The sequence below is a fragment of the Apostichopus japonicus genome, chromosome 17, assembly GCF_037975245.1.
Source record: "Apostichopus japonicus isolate 1M-3 chromosome 17, ASM3797524v1, whole genome shotgun sequence".
Classification (NCBI taxonomy): Eukaryota; Metazoa; Echinodermata; class Holothuroidea; order Aspidochirotida; family Stichopodidae; genus Apostichopus; species Apostichopus japonicus.
This window is the reverse complement of record NC_092577.1, coordinates 21,702,364-21,710,343: the sequence shown is the minus strand read 5'-3', so window position 1 is coordinate 21,710,343 and position 7,980 is coordinate 21,702,364.

Here is a 7,980-nt window from a genome sequence, read left to right as displayed (position 1 = left end):
TTAAGATATAAACAAGGAATAAACTCTAATTCGGAAGATTCCTACATTAGCAAGTAGCATGATTTCACTTCATTTTGTCTCAAAAGAAACTTGTTCATTGTTTCCCAATTTGGATATTGCAGTGCTAGTATATGCATATTTTCCTTGAAGGGGGGGGGGCGTTGATGGAGTGATGTGTATACGCAAATAAGATAATACAATGGGAGTTATAAAGGGTACTAAATATAAGGCTGCATCAGTGCCCTTTGATGTCGGTGCCCCCACCCCCCAGATTAAAAGTGCTCCCACCGCCCTTGGCAATTACTGACAATCTGGGAGGACTTGGCAAACATTTCTTTGGTGCACTACGCGCCAACTGATGGTAAAGCTCCGCTTGGATAGTGTCGTATGATGGTCCTTGGAGAAATGCTGCCCCCCCCCCCTTCCCCAACACACACACTGTGAACTTACGTAACAGGAGCAATATTGAAGAAAATTATGTCTTTGACACGTTGCTGCTGTGTGTGTGTCGTCGTGTCTCCAATACCTGAGTCAATTTTACCAAACATTCGAGTACCACACTGCATACAGCTTAGCAGTACAGTGAAGACAACAGTGAGATGTCATGTTGCTTTAGCAACCACCGTGCTGTACTTTGGTTACTTGCAGTCATGACAACAGCTCTAGTATTAAGTTCATTTAGTGATGATCACTAGAATTATTCTCAAAAGAGTAATTTTGGCAAGTCTCGAATGGAATTTATGAATGGAAGTTTAATGTTATCACTAAGTTAAGTTTGCTATGTTAAAAATATGTAGGGTTCAATCTGACCACAAATTGGACACACATGTTTGAATACACAGGACGGCTAACACAATAAACATTCCATTGACAAAGAAGATCTGCTTTGAATATGTGAAATCAATCAATTTCCAATTTTGTTCCAGATAATGACACCCAAATGAGATGTCAAGAAAATTTCAGCTCGTTGATCCGGAATAGCATGTCCCCTCAAGAAAGACACCTGTACCTGTTAATACCGACTGGACCAAATGCATTTTCTGCCAAACTGTGACCTCAGAATTGCTGCAATGTCCGGCGGAATCCAAACGCCATGATGTTCGTGAAGGATATTCCACAATTGCCTCTAACATCACACGTTTCAGTGATCTAGATGAATTACCAATTCTAATCGATATAAATCGTCTGGATGAGGGAAATGGTATCCATGCTACGTTGTTGGAACGGAAAGCCAAGTGGCATAAATCTTGCCATATCAAATTCAATACAAGAAGATTAGAAAGAGCAGAAAAGAGAAAATCTGGAACAAATGATACTCGTAAAAGTATTGATAATGAATCAGAAACATCGAGCGTTTGTTTCTTTTGTTCAGATGTAATTGCAAACGAACCCCTTCGTCAGGCAACAACTTTGTGTCTAGATTCTCACGTTCGAAAGTGTGCAATAGGCTTGCAAGATGGCCCCTTACTAGCAAAACTCAGCGTCGGTGACATGGTTGCTGAAGATGCTAAGTATCACTCACGTTGTTCGGCTACACTGTATAACAAAGCAGCCTCGGTCCAAAAAGAACAGAATGAAAAATCTGCCGACAGAGTTTGTCATGGTATTGCCCTAGCAGAATTGTTGACATATATCGAAGAGGCAAGGATGGATACAGACGTGGCTCCAGTTTTCAAACTCAAAGACCTGGTTAACCTTTCGAAAAGATTACAGCAACTAGGGCTTGATCAAAATGTTCCCCACACTAGTCTAAAAAATCGCATACTTGGTCACTTTCCAGACCTTTCAGCGCACAAAGAAGGGCGCGATATATTACTTGCATTTGACAAAGATATAGGACTTGCTCTGAAGGAAGTTTCCATTGACACTTATGACGAGGAAGCTATTTGTTTGACGAAGGCAGCCGCTATTGTAAGGAGAGACATGTTCCAAATAGAAAACACATTTTCAGGAACATTTGAAGATGACTGTCAAGAGAAATCTTCCTCAATCGCTTTTGTCAATTGTCGCCATGATTCTCAATGGATCCAACATCAACCAGTCGGATAAAAGTCTTACCCAACCAGCTCTCAGTATCGCACAGCTGTTACTTTTCAACAGCTCTGCACGTCGACATGCAATGAGTAGTGCGTACCACCACAGCAGGAATCGGGAACCACCACTGCCTGTGTATGTTGGATTGACAATACATGCACGAACACGGAAACGTGAACTGGTAGAGACAATGCTCGATCTTGGGCTCTCTATTTCCTATGATAGAGTGATGGCGATTTCAACTGCAATTGGCAACAGTGTGTGTGAGCAGTATCGCTTGGAGCAGGCAATTTGCCCCCTTAATCTACGTCAAGGATTATTCACTACAGCAGCTATCGACAATATCGATCATAATCCAAGCTCAGCCACTGCCAGATATTCGTTCCATGGCACAGGCACAGGGATATCACTTTTCCAGCATTCTAGCTCTCGGCATCTTGGAACTGATCGTAGAGAACAGTTCGTTATCGAACATACATCAACGAAACTGACAAGAGTTGCCAGAGTTTTACACTGCAGTGCACCCACGGTACTTCCATCAAAGGATGCCCCTATCCCCAAGGTTGATGGTCCACTCAAGGGGGATGGTCAGCACTTCCGACAAGCATTACAGGAAGAGTTCAGGTTAGAATTCTTATTTAGGATCTATAAGTGTTCCTAATTAGCAAGTTGAATAACATGTAGTGCAGAATTCAATCTCAATGGTATGCAACACGCCAATGGTATTAACATCAATACAATAATTTATTTGAAATTTAAATTCCAGTTGTGTCATCTAAGGCCAAATATTCACTTATTTTTTTATTAGTCATTGAATGATGTCACATTTTTGGTCTATTAATAGATGGCTAGAGATCATGGAGCAGACTTATCGTGAAGACATTAACAAGGATAGCAATATATCCTGGGCAGCATATCATGCCAGTCAGCAACCAGTACAAGATCGTCCACCTGCTATAGCAGCACTGTTACCACTGTTTCTCGAAGACTCAAAGTCTGCTGCCATGATAAAGCACTCGATGGACCAGATAAAGCGAGCAGTAGAAAAACTCAACCCTGGCCAATACCAGTTATCACCTTGGACCAGCCCCTCAACACAATCGCCAAACAGATACAGTGGCAATGGCCTGCAGAATACGGGGAAGATGTTTTTGTCTTGGTGCTTGGAGGGTTACACATTGAGATGAGTGGATTCAAGATGATCGGTGATTGGCTGGAAGATTCAGGCTGGGTAGAGGCACTTGTACAGTCTGGAGTCACATCAATAGGAACTGCAGATTCATTTTGAGGGCAACCCATGTTAGTACAACTAGACATGCACATCAGGTTACGGCTACTTGTTTGTACATACTCCTCAGGAAATCATACGACAACTACAAGGGGACACTAGATGCAGAGGTACAACCAGAAGGATTTGATGACTGGTGTGTTCAAAAGAAACAAGAGATACCACAATTTAACCTTTGGTACACAGTGTTTCAGTTGGAGCTTCTTGTCTTGACATATGTGCGAGCACTGCGTGTGGGGGATTTCGCTCTGTATATTGATTTCTTAACAAAACTTGCACCATGGTTCTTCAGCTTGGATCACACTAACTATGCTAGATGGATGTCAGTGCATATATGGGACATGACCAGTCTAAGCAGAACACATCCTGACATTGCTGCAGAATTCAATAAGGGCAATTTCACATTCCGTAAGTCAAGACGGCCATTTTCAGCCATAGCCCTTGATCAGGCGCATGAGCAGAACAATGCGATGGTAAAAAGCGATGGTGGAGCTATTGGTCTGACCCAAAACCCTGATGCTCTCAGACGATGGATGGTTGCCGGCCCAGAGGTAGTAAGGATGAACACAGAGTTCGAAGCATCGATCGAGAGAAATCTAAAGAATTCAAACCAAGAATCACACCATCACGAACAGACCAAAAGTTCGCAAGATACGTTTGCCAAGCAAGTCCACAGTATGGTTCAAGTGATGCATGAAGAAATGGGCAATCCTTTTCTGGAGGAAACTAATGACTTGCTCACACTCGACACCAAAGATATTGTTGATCAAGCTGTGGCGGTCGCAGTGTGCCAGGCAGAAAAGATTGGTCAGCAACAATATGACGACTTTGTGACAGAAAGACTACAAGACCAGGTCAGGTTTGGCGACCCTTCGGCTGTCATCGCTTTGCAGACATATCTAGATGAAAAGTACCACGGTGCCCGCGTCAGGGCCCGTGTCGAAGCCGAGGAGCGCCCATCACTGAGGTTTTATTAGTCCGTAAGCTCATCGGCGGGTGACCGACGCGTCCCATCTGTGCGCGCTACTGATGGGACCGTGGTTAGTGACCCTGACGGCAATGTCCGCGTATATAAAAATTATTATTCCACTTTGTTTACGCGTGGCAATGTGGACTTGTCGGCACACGCCGATTTGTTGAGGGGAATGTTAAAAACCGTTCCCCACGATGTCAATGATATTTTGGGGGGCGGAATAACCACTGTTGAGCTTTGGAGGGCGCTTTCGAGGGAGTTCTACCGGGCCTTGTGGGCAATAATAGGACCCGACATCAGAGCCGTCTTCGAAGACGCCTTCCAAAACGGACTATTAAACCAAAGTCAACGTCTGGGCATGATTACTTTGCTGCCCAAGGCTGGGGACCCCTTGGATCGCCATAACCTCCGATGACCTTGTTAAATGTGGACTACAAGTTGCTGGCTAAGGCTTTGTGCAACCGCCTTGCACTGGCTACGCCGCATCTTGTTCGTGATCTCCAGACTTGTGCAGTGAAGGGTCATTGCATCCAGCAAAACTTGTGCTTGATGCGCGACTTGACCGACTTTGTTATTTAGCGTGATCTGCCATGTGCATTGGTGTCTCTGGACCAGCAGAAGGCCTTTCACATGGTGGATCGCGGTTTTTTAATGAATGTATTGGAGACGTTTAAGATGCATCCAAATTTTCGTAAATGGATTTCTGTTTTGTATCAGGAAAGTTTCAGTTTTGTAATCGTAAATGGGTTTTGTTCGGAGGTTTTTGACGTAGAGAGGGGGGGGGGCGCCAGGGGCGCCCTCTGTCTCCATTACTTTATGTTTTGTTTAGCGAGTCGCTCTCTCGTCTTCTGGAAAGGGACTCCAGACTTGCCCCATTCGTTGTGCCAGGGGGTGCCAAAGTGAAATGCATTTAATATGCTGATGACGTCACGTGTGTTGTTTCGAGTCTGGGCCCTCTTGCAGGATTTACCTATCTTTGAGAGAGCTACCGGGGCGAAGTTGAATCCGGGAAAGACAAAGGGCCTTCGTCTAGGTAGCTTGAGATACAGAGATTTACCATTCGGTGCGGCGTGGTCGGATCAGAATATCAAAATTAATGGTATATGGTTCGGCTATGATGCACCTTGTGATGCCACCTGGAACAAGAGGGCTGAGGTATTTGAGAGCAGGCTCGAAACTTTTGGCACCCGCTGGCTTTCGATCTTGGGGAAAGTCACCGTTATTAATCGTTTTGTTTCGCCCATCTTGTGGTACCCGGGCGCGGTGTACCCAATTCCGCGCCGCGTCCTGGTGCGGTTGGAGAGAGCGATATTTTCATTCATTTGGTCGGGTGGTACAGAGCTGGTCAAGAGGGCGGTATTGTAAACTGGAGAAGGGGGGGGGGGACTAGGGGTGGTTCATCTGGGAAGTAATTTAAGCAATTGTTTGTAGTGGTGACTGACCCAGGGTTGCCTTGTTCATATTTTATACGTTTTTGGGGCGGATTGCACTTGCGTCGATGGGTCCCGGCGCTGTTTAGCAACAGAGAACCGCATAATAGTACTCCAAACAGGGTGGTGCGTGTCATTTGCTCCGCTCTGATTGAGTTGCCCGCTGTTGACCTGTCACAGCCGGCCCTCGTTCACAGTTCGTTGCGGGATAGGGCCTTGAATGCAATTTTTGTACAGGGACGTCATTCTGCCGAAGTATGGCGTTCGGTGCATTCGAGGCTGAATGGTTGCAGGCTCCGTGATCTTGCATGGAGAATTGCACACGGTGCCTTGGTGACCAAGGACCGGCTGTGACAGCTTAGAGAGTACCGGTTATGTTTTTTGGCACTGTTGCTTTGTTTTAAACTTATGGGAGTGGTTCCAGACCTGGACAGACCGTGTAACGGGAGACCGTTCATGGTCGGTAGGACAGGGATTTATATTATATGGGGTAGACCCTCCAGTTTGTTCGATTGCTGTATTGCATCGCATTATTTTTGTTTGCTCTATTGTGAAAAAACATGTTTGGCGGAATAGATGTGATGTGGTTTTTAGGGGGAAGGTTGCCAGTTGGCAGGCAGTCCTGGAGGCGGTGAAGTCTGACATTCGCCTTCAGATTGAAGGCGATTTTCGCCGTTTATCTGGGCTGCCTTTTTTGGACGGTGGTGTGTTGGGGAGGGGTTTTTCGTTTCGCTGCGTGCGGGTCGTCCTTTTGTAGTTTTTTGAATGTTACTGTGTGGGGGGGGGGGGTGTGTGTTGGTCGTTTTTTGTCGCTGCAGGTCGGCGGGCGTATGTTGTTCTTTTGGCTCGCTTGACCTGGGTTTCGTTTTTCAGAATGGGATGGTTCGGTAGTGCCGTTTGGCCGTGACGTTTTGTATCCCGCATGGCGGATCACGTAAAAAGCACAAGACCAATCAACACCTATTTCACAACCAATTAGGAAAATCAAACTGTTATTGTTTAGTCGTCCCTCCTGTGAGATTAAAATCCAGTTCAAAATTGCAAGTGTCATCACTGAAGAGCGACGTGTCCTTATTTTCACGCCTCTACATTGCCTGCCAGTCAAGAGATGGTGACCTCGATGACTTTTTCAGACATGAAAATCAGGCATGTCCTCCATCATTATCCCAATTTGGAAACTTGAGACTCGGGAGCAAGTCGGATCTCCTTGTGTACCTTGAAGCATTCGCAGATTCTACACGTAAAAAAACCAATCAGTGATGCTATTATTCTAGATGGAGCAGTGATTGTCAATATACTTCGACCCATAACAGTCAAGACGTTTGACGACTATGCACTGAAGGTGTTCTTGCCATTCACACAACGTCAGTTGTAACACTAGTTGAGTGGATATAGTCTGGGATCAGTATAGGGAAAGTAGCTTGAAAACGCAGGCAAGGAAAAACGTGGTAGAGGTGTCCGAAGACGAGTTCAAGGCTCCAATATTTTGCCAGGTGACTGGCAACAGTTTCTACGAATCGACCAGAACAAAACCGAGTTGTTGAATTTCTTGGCCAAGCATGTATCCAATATGCAATTGGAACACGGCAAGATAGTAATTACAACCAGTGGGCCAGGTGTTGTGCATACCTCCCCAGGACACATCAAATCTATCACCCTGCGACCATGAAGAGGCAGACACAAGGATGATATTGCACCTTTCGCATGCATTCCACGAAGGGTTCCAAAATATCCTACTACGCACAGTTGGCACAGATGTAGTGGTTTTGACCATAACTGCAGTATCGAAACTAGGCATCCAGGAGTCATGGGTAGCATTCGGAAGTGGTAAAAATTGCTGCATCACTTGGCCCAAACAAGTGCCAAGCTCTGCCAATGTTCCATGCTTACACCGGGTGCGACACTGTTTCAGCATTTTACAGCAAAGGGAAGAAATCTGCTTGGGAAACGTGGAAAGTGTATGAAGATATTACCATGGCATTCATAACCCTGTCTCTGGGACCAAGCCAAATTCTGGACAATGAATTGGCAGTACTGGAACGTTTTACAATTTTGTTATATGACCACACCAGCACCATGGTAGATGTTCATCAGGCTAGGCAAGTGATGTTCACGAAGGAAGGGCTATGGATGCCAGTCCTCCAACTAGAGCTGCCTTATTACAGCATGCAAAGAGGGCTCTGTACCAGGGCGGTCACTGTTGGGGTAAGGCTTTAGAAGTGCATGGAAATGCCATCCACTGACAATGTGGACTT